We start from the raw sequence: 13,271 nt of genomic DNA on the forward strand, positions 1-13,271 counted from the left end.
ACCCCTATTAAATACTGAAGGAACTGTTGTTTTAGCACTTAATGAAGGATCTAGCCATTTCTGAAAGCACACACCCCCATAAAAACAACCAAAATATGTAAAAAATCCTTTGAAATATACCTCCATAGATACTTGTTATATATAAAAATTTGCGTAATTTAATCCTTTAAATTTTATTGAGTTACAAACTCATGCTACTTCTAATACATTTGAAGTTATTGGCTATAAACCTAAAAATATTATCGACGGCCATTTCGAAAAATGTGGTGTATTAGGTCTGAGATATCCTTAGATCTACATTTCTAACTTTACCAATGGCCCTAAAGTGTCTACCACATAGTACAAGAGCCGGGAAGAAAAAAAGGCAGTTATCTCACCCCAATTTTTGATTACTTTAATGAAAACTATATATAATTACTAGTCAAAATTGATGAGTCTGCAAAGTAGGGGGAATAAAAAATGACGGCTGTTTCAAAACCTATAAAAAAAACATTAATTTTTTATTCGGAGCTCTATGTCTTAAAAACTACCAAAAACACTAGAAAATCTAAGAGAACATTATTTAAAGAAGAGTAAATTTACTGAAATATTAGCCCTAAAAGAGCTATTTACGTCCAATAGTTTTCCATATATAGCTTTTTAAAAAGAAACATTTCTTAAACATCTTCTGAAAGATTATAGTTAGCTAATTTATTTTGAGAAATCTATATGCCAGGAACTATGAAACGTACCGATGTCTATTAGCACTCAAATTAAAACTAGTTTGATGGACTATAAATAAGTTTATGACCTTTACCTTCGTAGGAATACTAGTAAATTAGTAATTAGTAGTAAAAAATAAATTGATTAATAGTTGTTCGGACAATAAGTTTGATTTATAAAAAACTTCATTTCAGAAACCATTGGACATACAGATGTTTGCCAGTGCGAAATTAAAGCTTGTTAAATTTACTAAAAATTAGTTAATTATGTTTATCTTTGTAGGAGTAGTAGTTTTTATGATATTCACATATGAATAAAAATTTGGCAAATGAAAATTTGTCCGAACAACTATAAATCAATTTATTTTAGCAAATTTCATGTAAACTATTACTCCTATGAAGATAAACATCATAAAATACTTCATAGTTCATTAAACTAGCTTTAATTTGAGTGCTAATAGACATCTGTACATCAAATGGTTTTGAGATATAGATTTTTCAAAATAAATTCACTAACTACTGATCTTTCAGTACATCCCATACATTTTTATGAAATGTTGCTTTGTAAAAAGCTATATCTCGAAAACTATTTAACGTAAATAACTCTATTAGGGCTCATATTTCAGCAAATTTGCTCTTCTTTAAATAACGTTCTCTTAGGTTTTCATGAGTTGTTCCAACTTTTGAGATATAGAGAGCTCCGAATGAAAAATTAGTTTTTTTTAATCGCTTTGAAACAGCCGCCATTTTTTATTTCCTCAACCTTGACAGACTCATGAATTTTGACTAGTAATTATACATAGTTTTCATTAAAGTACCAAAAATTGGAATGAGATAACTGCCTTTTTTCTTCTCTTGTGCTCCAAGTCCTTTAACTGTTCGGTAAGGGTTTTCTTCCACACCAAGCCTAAGTTCATCGTCGTTTATTGCTGATTTAGGGTTTCCTCTGGGTTGGTTATCCAAATCTGTGTCACCAGCTAAAAACGTTTCGAACCACCGACGAATGGTTCGTTCATTAGGACACCCATCCACAAAAGTCCTGGTGACGTTTCTTGCTCCTTGGGCTGTCTGGAGTCCAAATTAAAACTCATAAAAAAATACTCGAAAATCGTTTACATGATAATATTTTATGACTAAACAGTGATAGTAAATATTATTTTAAAAAACAGAGGATTAATAGCGGCTCATTATAATCTGTAAACATGAAAGTAGTAAACAACAACAGTCCAATAATCCCAGTTTTAATTTCTGAAATAATTAAAAAGGACATTTCATATGGGATGACCAAATATATTTTGGGCTAGAATTAAATTCTCTCTCTCTGATTTCCCTGTTGATTCATCAAGCGTAGACAATTTTACATAGAATTAAGGAAATCATCTTTAGCTAAGTTTCTAGTTAAGTTTATTCCTATTCGATAAGAACTCACAAGAACTATATCAGTTATTTCCTTTCGGTTTTTTTTTTTTAATTAACTACCCACATACAGAAATTGTTATTAGTCATGTATGAAGGCAGGATTTCCGTGTCGTTCCACTCTATGTTCCCTATGTTATGTTATGGTCCCAAATTTCAGATTCAGCCAGATCTCGAGAGAAATTGAATAATAAAATGGACCTTTTTCTATTATTCTTGTCTTATATTGTACCCATTTGGTGTTACTGTACGAATTTGTACATTTTGATGATTTTATGCAAGAAATAACATCTCTTTATGTATACGAATTGCATGAGATCATTAAAAAATCAAACAAATATGTCAAGAAACTAAGAATTAATATTTAGTTAGATAGTTGAAGTTGCCAGCTCAACAATTCCTATCTCTATTAGCCCTACAATAGTTAAGAGCCGATAATTGGAAATGGAGACTGAATGTGAAATCACAAGCTGACGGCCACAGCAATGCAATAAAGTTCTTCAGTATAAATTATCTTTATTGAAAAAAATACTAATTAAAAGACCATTGATGGACCGTGTGTAGTATATAAAAGGACGACGGTCCGGGTGTGGTCAAGGTGACTCAAATAGTAAATAAACTATTTATTATGTGCCTATGTTTCAGCCCACTTTGAAGGCCTTCATCAGGGCTGAAAACGATATAAACAATACAAATTAAGTAACAAAGAAAGATTATGAGATAACAAGAAATGATGTAAAATTCTTTTATAAAAATAAAATAAGATGTATTTTGCTCATTTTTATAAAATAAAATTCACATATTTGACATGGTGTTTAGTCGCACCATAGCTTTCTTTTGTTTCATGTTATCTTATTCTCTAACTTTGTTACATTATTTTAATTGGTTGTCTCTTATTTAGCCCTGATGAAGCCCTTCAACGTGGGGCGGAACGTCACAATAAATAGTTTATTTACTATTTGAGCTATTTTTATCACACCCGGACCATCTTCCATTTAAATTAAGCTGTGATTTTTATTGAAAACTGATCATCAAATCAAATTTGCGTTTAAAAATTTATTTATATGTAGTTATTTTATTCCTGATTAAATTATAAATAAATGAAATTCAAATAATTAAGAATTCAAACCCAATGTTTGGAGTAATATAAATATAATATAAATGAAAGGAATATGGTCCGGGTGCGGTCAAAAAAACTCAAATAGTAGAATTATACTATTTTATTGAGCCAACGTTTCGCCCCACGTTGCAGGGCTTCGTCGTCAAGGCTATTTTCAAAATATTTGAAGCCCTGCAACGTGGGGCGAAACGTTGGCTCAATAAAATAGTATAATTCTACTATTTGAGTTTTTTTTACCGCACCCGGACCATATTCCTTTCATCTTTACACACGGTCAATCAATAATCTTCCAAATATAATATAATGTTTTAAATTTCTCGTTTCTGAATTAATTAAAAATTTTGAAAATTTAAAATATTTTCAGCCTTCATTGTAGGAATAAAAAAACTAAATATTATAAGTTAATCAAAGTAGTTTAGGTTTTGTGTATTTTTCAAACATTTGATAACTATTTAGCGAGTTCATTTTGTTTCAAACGAGTTAAGATAAGTTCAATATTAAATTTTTTTCATTAAATTTACTATTTTTACATAAAAAAAAAAATAATAATAAAAGTTTAGCAAATTCTAAGGTTCGATGCCGATACGACCAATCGCTCTCAATATACTCCTGTCCAGTGACGCCCCTCCAAACTCAGATGTACTAAATCAGTCTTAATACAATCATCCCATTTACGTTTCGGTCTACCCTTCGGATGTTTCCCCGTCGGTTCAGAGTTTATGAACATTTTATGGATCCTCTGATTGCTAAGTCCCACAACCTTACACGGCTCACTGGTATAACCTCAATGGTATAACCTGAATTACAATTACTGGGTGTAGGTCCCTCAATTCAGAGTTATGTAGCCTTCTCAATTCTCCGATTAACTTTTCCTTTTTCGGTCCAAATATTTTAGGTAATACTTTATTTTCAAAAACCTTAAGTTGCTGTTCTTCCCTTACTGTAAGAGGCCACATCCATAAAGAACAGTGGGAATGATAATAGCGTAACTGTTAACTATTAAGTTTTTTGTCAGAAGGCGTAGATATAAGCAATTTCGAAATTAAAAAATAACAAACATTTCCCCCCTTCAACCTTGCTTTTATTTACTCATCAATTTAATTTTTCCAGTTACCGCAGAACCTTAAACCTATCTACTGAACTACCTATCTGAAAAGTTTCCGACCTAACAAAAATACAGAACATTTTTTCTGAATTTTTTTTTTCTATTTTTCAACATAGTCTCGTTGTAACTCTTCACACTTCTCCCAGCGATACTCCCATCTCTGTAAATAAATGAGAAAGATTTCCGCACGTTGGGTGCCGCGATTGCTCACGTCAGACCAAAAGTGTGTTCGAATGAACATTTCCAACGCTCTGCTGGCGCAGTTTAGGCGCCGATTAATTACTTGGATCCACCATTATACGCCCGAAACAAAAATACAGGCCAAACAGTGGACTGCAAAGGGGAACCGGCTCCAAAAAAGCAAAAACTGTTTTCTCGGCTGGGAAAGTGATGGCGACTGTTTTTTGGGATAGTCATGGAGTTATTTTAATCGACTGTCTTTAAAAAAGAAAACCATTACAGGAGCATACTACGCATAATTACTTGACAAGCTGAAGGCAGCACTTGCGGAAAAACGGGAACATTTGCAGAAAAAGAAAATCCTTTTCACTCTTTCCACCGCCTCACACTTCAGCGGTTCGCAGGATCAAGCCCAAGCGACTTCTTTTTCTTCCCTGATCTAAAAATTGCGCTCGGAGGACATAGGCGATAACCTTCGTGAAGAATTATTTTGCAGAGAAAAACACCGAATACTTTTTGGACGGGTTACAGAGATGGGAGCATCGGTGGTAGAAGTGTGTAGGGTTACACACTGTTCAAAGTTTGAGCTACCCTGTTCCTCCAACATCTATATCATCCAAACTGCCCCCGTTTCTATTTAGAGGTAATAATCTCCTTTTCGAATGGTACAAGAGCCCGGTCAGTTATCTCACCCCAATTTTTGATTACTTTAATGAAAACTATGTATAATTACTAGACTAAATTGCTGTGAATGCCAAGCATGGTTATGGAAAACAAAATGGCGGCTGTTTCAAAAATGTTAAAAAATAATAATTTTAATTCCGAACTCCATATTTTCGAAACTACCAACAATACAAGAAGTCTTATAGGAAATCATTTATAGAAGAGTGAATTTGCTAAAATATGATTCCTAACTGAGATATTAACGTTCAATAGTTAGTTGAGATATAGTTTTTTTAAAAGTAAAATTTCGTAAAAATGTTGTATGGGACGTACTAAAAGATATTGTGGGAAATCTATAAGGAATTCAGGAAACATGTGACGTACAGATGCCTATTAGCACTCAACTTAAAGCTAGTTTAATGTGCTATAAAGCACATTGTAGAAGATTATGATCTTAATATTAGTATATAAAGATCATAATCTTCTACAATGTGCTATAAAGCACATTGTAGAAGATTATGATCTTAATATTAGTATATAAAGATCATAATCTTCTACAATGTGCTATAAAGCACATTATGACGTATCTTCGTAGGGTTAGTATTCTCTATGATATTTGTAAATACATATGAATTTTGCAAATGAAATAGCAACTAAAAATAAAAAAACGAAAGTCGGAACTAAAAATCAATTAATTGTTGCAAATATATTTTTTTTAATAATTTATTTATTGATATTTACAACTGTATACATATATACACATCAAGTAAATTTGCTGTAAGTGATATTATGACATGATAAAAACATGTGGAGAATCTACCCATTGATAGAACTCCAAAAACATTTCTAAAGGAGAAGATCTCGAGGCCATCTTCTTTTCAGACGCCTAGGAGGATTATTAGATAGTGAAGGAGAAGCCAGGCTAGAAACGAGTTGGTTTGGGCGGTTGGGAAGTTTATTATGGAAGGATTGGTATCTGGTTCTGGCCAAATCGGCAACATAGGGGACATTGAGGTACTGATGGATGATTTTATTTGTGACAAAGTAAGGAGCATTAAGGATTTTGGACTGTAAGGATTGGATTCGAGAGGAATTAGATGGTTTAGTGGAGCCCCATAGCTCAACTCCGTATGTCCAAATAGGCCTTATAATAGTCATGTAGATCAGTCTTTTGTAATGGATTGGAAGTTTGGACCGTTTGTCTAGTAAATGTTGTAATAGTCGGAATCGACGAGCAGTTTCCTGTCTTTTCAGTCTTGTATGAGGATTCCATGTCAGTCGTTTGTCCAGATTTAGTTCTAAGTAACGGATCTGTTCAACAAGAATGAGTGGGGTATTATTAAAAGATACTGTAGGGCAAGACGAAGGTTTACGACTAAGGATAAATGTGATTTGGTGGGATTTATTGGAATTTATTTTAATCTATAAATATTTAAACTGGAGGTTTTGGCACCATTTAGCTAATATAAAAACTACTACATCTAGGGATATAAACGTCATAAACTACTTCATTGCACATTAAACCAGCTTATTATATCTTACTTTTTTACATTTTAACTGTTATTTTACACTTATGTTTTTTCTTTTATTTTTTCCTTTCTATTACTATAGTGTTTGTATCTTTTTTAGCCCTGACGAAGCCCTGCAACGTGGGGCGAAACGTTGGCTCAATAAAATAGTGTAATTATCTACTATTTGAGTTTTTTTTTACCGTACCGGGACCATATTCCATTCATCTATACACACGGTCAATCAATAATCTTCCAGTAATAAAAACTACTGCCCCTACAAAGATGACGTTATTAACTACTTTATATTAGGTTAAGCAAGCTTCAATTTCAGTGTTAGCATGTATAATGGTTCTTGACATATAGTTTGTTATGACCCACAAGTTTTATCCGAACAATTAGAAATCATCATTTTATTTTATTTATTTTTTTATTTAAAATACTTTTTATTTATTGATCGATATTACAATCTGCCACACAGTTGTGGGCAATAGGTAATTGTGATGAATGATCTCATACCTACTAAAATAAATAAATGAATGAAAAAAAAAAACTCTCTTAAAATATATACAAACAGAAGAATAAACAAAATGGACATAATCAAACTATGTGTATGAAAGAAAAAAAATAACATAATGATAAAATAATATAATCTATAGTCATATTTACACTCTAAAATACAATATTTACACAATCGACCTGAAGATTCAGGGATCAGGAGCCCAATCTATCCCCCACGTGTGAGGGATAGAGCAGAACCCAAAAGATCCCAGCGCATCCCTCTCGTCGTATCACTGGTAATGAGCCAGTGGAGGCTGAGCAAGTGCGCTAAAGTCGCAAACATTCAACTTGAGTGGAGAATCTGACCATTGGTAGAACTCCAATTGTCCATTTTTAATTTAATAAGTCTCTTGGCCACTGCCTTTTCAACTTTCTCGATGGGCTGTAGGGATGGGTGGAACTAGATAAGGTTTGAACCAAAGGATTAGGATGGTTGGAAAGGTTTATATGGAATTTCGAGAATTTGGTTGGTATGAATTCAAGGACAAAAGGGATATGTGGTGCAGGAACATGGAAAAAGGACATGGTGCAATGTTCTGTTGGAAACGTAATAGGGTGCATTATCATTTTATTAATTTATATTTTATTCCCCCTAACTATAGTTGCCTGACTGATCAATATTGACTAGTAATCATACGTAGTTTATTAAAGTAACCAAAATTGGGGTGAAATAACACAGCTTTCCCTTCTTGGACCACTGCTAGTACTACACCATGACGATCTTTGCCGAAGACAGCCGATCATACGCGAATCCAGAACCCCTCTCCCCTCCACATGGCATCAACAGGTGGCTTCAGTCTGTTCGTGGCTTTGGTAGTGATTGGTAATATTCAATTTTGTGTATAGTTAGTTCCTAAAACAGTGCTTGTAGACTCTGAGAGCTTAGTATCCGGACACCTAGATATATTACAACAGGTATAATGGAATAAATTATATCTACTATACAGACATTTTTTCTACTTTACCTCATTTCTTTAAGTATTTAAAAAATTTATTTTATGTACATGTTTTTTTTAATATATTTATGTATTTAGGTTAATAAGGTATAGTTTTAGATTGGCATGTTGTATACTTGTTCTTAATGTCTCGTTCAACAGTAACGAGCACTTTCAACTTTACTCCTATGTTTATTTGGTTAATAATATGTTAATATATTATATTATATTTTGTATTAAACAAAGATAGAATAAAGGTTTTAATATAAATGGGCGGGGTTCTTTCAATATTTAATATAAATACGTACAGGTTTTCTTAGTTGTTATAATCCATACGGCATTACTATTTACAAACAGTTTCTATTAATATTATGAAACATGTTCAGATAAACCATTTACATATCTGAAGGTTCAAAGCTGTTCAAAATCCGTGCAAGCGCAGAGACCCATCGAACAACCGGTTTTTGTCCGCCATAGGTCCCCTGTCGTAAGGCCAGAGCTCAGATAGTCTTTGTCTGGCGAGCAGGCGGCACTGTCTAGGCTCTTTGTATTACTTGAGGAATAGTTTTTGTTATTATAAAGGAAAATCAAATACTACGTAGCGAACTAAAAGAATAACAAGATCTTATAAAAATTAAAATAGTTTATTAAGAGCTGAAATTTAGAAATTTAGTTGTTTATTTCTAATAAAATTAACAATAAATATTTCATTTAAATAACAGTTCTATTTCAGGATTATTTTTATTTAACTATTTATCTTTAATGCTTATTAGTTATTTCTGTGTGTTATATGAATTATAGTGTATTGTATACTGTGTAAAACTATTTCCATTATTATCCATGTACCTTTATAATGATTACAGTATCTGTACAACCTTTATATAAGTTTTAAAAAACGTTCACTTTATAAAAAACAATAAAACTTATCTCTTATTTATGAAAATTAAATTTTAAATGTAAAAAACATGCGATCTCAAAGTAAAATCTAGAAGGAAAATAATCACTTTATTATGAACGAAACTTTATAAATATATATTTTAATGTTAAATATTATTTCAAATAGTTTTTATGAGAAAAGAATTTCTCAAACAATCCTGTGATGTATTCATACATACAAATGTTTCTGTCTAAATGGTTAGGGCTTCGGTCAGGTAGAAAGTAAAATAACTGTCAACTATTTATTTTCTTTCTGTTGACGTTTCGACCCACGTAAGTCTTTTTAGGGATGCAATGAGTGGTGTAGATTTTTTTTTCTATAATGAAGTTTTGTAATCGACTGAAAAAAAAAATGTGGTTTGACGTTTCTTGAATAATAATTTGATAACTGTAATAATTAATCATAAGCATATTTCCCTTCATTTGAGTTAATAATATTACTTGTAATAGAATAGAAAAGCCGCGTTTCATTAATATTATAACTTCACAGGTGTGTAACACAATAGAGAGGGTGCTTTACTTGAAACACTGAATGATCCACCCAGTTACGAAACTCAAGTTAACATTACGCATTGGAGCCTAGGTTTAGTAAAATATTTTAAATTCACCATCCATTTCCAGATTATTTTTAGAACGCATTATGAACGCAGTGCGTATGTTATTTTTCTATGTAGTGAATACTAGATTAGATAAAAGCTCTTTTACCGGAAAACGACGCTTCTGGCTGACTGAATGAATGAGGCGTCCCATTTAAAACGACAAATGTTACAAAGAAATAGAAATGCTCATAGATTCAATTTTACAACGTTAGTCGAGAACTAAGTTAAAATGTAGGCAATAATTTGTAGAATAAAATATGAAAAGAAATAATTAAAAACATTCTGTCCATTTCTAAGAATTTCATACTGCCATAACTCAAATGACAAATTATTAGTTATATGAATCTAACAGGTTTTTAATAAATCTTTTAGTACTGCTGTTTTTCCTGCGATAGTAGGTTTTTCAAACTATTTTGTAAAATAAGTTAATGGTTATAAAATAAATAATAGTCTTATGATAAGTTGAAAGTGGACTGTATATTATATATGAAGAGAAAATAATAGGGCTGAGAATAATAAAGAACACAAACGTTTCTACCAGCATCAGGGCGTTTAGAGGCAAGTCCAACGTTGGGCGATTAATAAACAAGAAAAAAAGTAAAAATTTGAGGGTATAAATGAGAGAGTTGAGTCATAGGGAATTTAATTCGACGAAGAGGAGAAATCTGTTAAATAAAGAATAAGGAACCAGTTTGACGAATTCTTCGAACAGCCTTTGATTAGACCAATGCAGCAGTTCTCTGAAGCGAGCGGTGGGATATGGTGAAATGTAAGGCCATATCACAACGCATGTTTTAAGACATACTTACATGTTTGTGTAAATTATCAGTATATACATGGCGTTCTTCACAGTGGTGCTAAGTGTATTTCCACTAACTTTACATAAAAATACAACTTTTCAATTAATTTTCCTAAAACAGAGAACCTTTAATATTGTATTTTTCGTAAAATTAGTAAACTTCGCTACAATGTGATGTAAGCCATGAGTATATCTATACTACGAACAATATGTACTGAAAATTTATATACATTATGTTCAAGATTCTAACGCCTTATTTTATTTATTTATTCAAAATGAGGAAAAAATGTTTTTTTTTTTAATTTGTTGATATTTACAACTATATATAAAATACATCAAGTAAATTTTAAGAAATGATAACGGTATGGTACAAGCATGTAGAGAGACTATCCAACGGTAGCACTCACATTTTTACAATGTAAGGTCTCGAGGCCATCTTCTTTTCAGACACTTCGTAGGATTGTCCGGAATAAAAGAAGAAGCAAGATTAGAAACTAATGGGTTTGAGTTGTTAGGGATTTAGTGATAGAAGGATTGATATCTGGTTCGGGCTAGATCGGTTACAAATAGAACATTAAGGTCTTTGTGGATCATTTTATTTGTGACAAAGTAGGGAGCATTTAGGATTTCACGAAGGATTTTGGATTGGATACGAGAAGTATTCGAAGGTTTAGTGGAACCCCAAAGCTTAACGCCGTATGTCTAGATTGGCCTTATAATTGTCATGTAAATTTTTTTCCAGTTTGGACCGTTTGTCTAGTAAGTGCTGTAATAGTCGAAACCGACGTACAGTTTCCTGTATTTTCAGTCTTGTGTGAGGATTGTAGAATAAATGTTAGCATATGACTTTCCAAAGCCGAATGGATATGCAAATGTTTATGATGACGAATCCTCAATATTCATTACATTTATAGTTATAATAAATGAATTTGTTATATTGATTTTGAAATGAAGGAGGTATTTTCAGAGAAGGATTCTCATATAAGGTCTGGTTTCAAAACAATTTTAAATTGCTAATTTTTCCGATCCGTAGTGTAAGTTGCTAGAAATCGCGCACAATAATTTACGTTTTGTGACGATTTCTGAAGAAACGGTGTGGTTTCAGTTTAGCCAGAATCTCGGCCGAAATCTCCCTGATGAAGAACTGAAAATCAGGTCGAAGCGTCGGCACGAATAAAAACTGCCCCCCAGACCATCTCATCCAATTATAAATCTACGGTCAACTATCTACACCTCACAAAACTCAATGAAATATGAGTTAGTTATACTTTTGATTATTGGGGCTCTTAAGAGGCTGCTAGAACAGTACAATACGAATTGTTTTTTAGGGATAATACTAATAATTCCATTAACAAAATAAAACTAAATAATAAAATTTAAAAAAAAAACTATAATTGGAAGAACTTATGAAATGAAATAATAATGATATAAATTTACAATTGATAAATCAATTATAATGCGCTAATGAATTCATATGTATCGCTTGAACTTGATTATAAATAAGAATACAATATAAAGTACAAAAAGGAATATACAGTTTTTATTTATTTTTATATAATATTATTTCCATTTATATTTACATAATTTTTAACGTTACCTTAGTGTACTTTTATGTAAGTTATTAACCGACATTTTCAAAGTATCTTTTTTGTTTTGTAGCTTATTTTGTCTTACGAAGCGAGATAAAAATTGACAAATAAATAGTTATTAACCATTAATTTCAACCATCTCCTTCATAGTTTGAAAAATTCGGTTAATAATTTATATATAATATGATAAATATAATATTATATTATACACAATAATATGTACATTATGTAACTTGATAAATATTCTTCGTCGATTTAAATTCTTAAGTTTTGTTGTAAAAGTAGATCTTCAAACAGTTAAATTTAGATAGCTTTCCACTACCACAAAAAAAAACTACACTAATATGAAATTGGACTAGAACAAGAAACTTTTTGAACGACAAGGAATATTATTGTTTACAATAACAACTCAATTTCCAACATAGACTGGCCTTTACAACTCGCCACAAGACGTCACTATTGACTCACAGAAAAAATTGTTAATGTTATATGGTAATTAGGGTTTGGAATGTCTTCACTTTATTGCCTGAGTATATTCAGGAATAAAAGTGAGTTATTGTCTCTCGGAAACAATGAGTCCTTTTCAGATTGGTTCCTTAAGTCATTTAGGTGAATCAGTGATTAAGAGTAATCTATTACTGCTGCTCTCACTGTGATAAGAATTCATCATCTTAGGATATATTACATTAAAATTTAGCAGGCAGGATAAGAAAAACTGAAAAATAAATGTTTGTTTTTTGAATTAGGTTGTATGTATATATTTCTAAAACGTTATTTCTTTCATATATAAGATTATTCTGGGTGGCATAGGGAGGCTGTGAAAAGTATAACTCTTAACAGAGTTTGTTTTTGTTTTTATAATGTTTACACTTCGGCTTTGTAACATATCGATGGTATACTTCACAGTAGTCCTTAATACATTTCTACCACCTTTACGAAAAATACAATTAAAGGTTCTCTATTTTCGGAAGGTCCCAACTTTTCGATTAATTTTCCTAAAAGATAGAAACTTTAATTCTATTTTTTTTTTTTTTTTTAGGTAAGTATCTCTTGAGCTCTGCTCTACCCCTCACACGTGTGGGATAGAGTGTGCTCAGGGATCCTCAGGTCGATTGTGTAATTATTGTATATATTATTTTATCATTATGTTATTTTATTT

At 31.6% G+C, this 13,271-nt stretch overlaps 2 protein-coding genes across 7 annotated transcripts in view; one reads left to right on the forward strand and one right to left on the reverse strand.

The window, feature by feature from the left end:
• Window positions 1–13,271, reverse strand: part of spg (dedicator of cytokinesis spg) — a 161,128-nt gene that overhangs the window by 76,625 nt on the left and 71,232 nt on the right. The gene's annotated exons all lie outside the window — the stretch shown is intronic.
• Inx3 (innexin 3) overlaps window positions 8,052–13,271 on the forward strand; it is a 62,507-nt gene continuing 57,287 nt past the window's right edge. The window contains exon 1 of the mRNA XM_014423014.2: window positions 8,052–8,169. The gene's annotated coding sequence lies outside the window, so the exon portion shown is untranslated. The remainder of the gene's footprint in view (window positions 8,170–13,271) is intronic.

Source organism: Halyomorpha halys, unplaced genomic scaffold, assembly GCF_000696795.3.
Source record: "Halyomorpha halys isolate HHAL.00 unplaced genomic scaffold, Hhal_1.1 Scaffold399.1, whole genome shotgun sequence".
Taxonomy (NCBI): domain Eukaryota; kingdom Metazoa; phylum Arthropoda; class Insecta; order Hemiptera; family Pentatomidae; genus Halyomorpha; species Halyomorpha halys.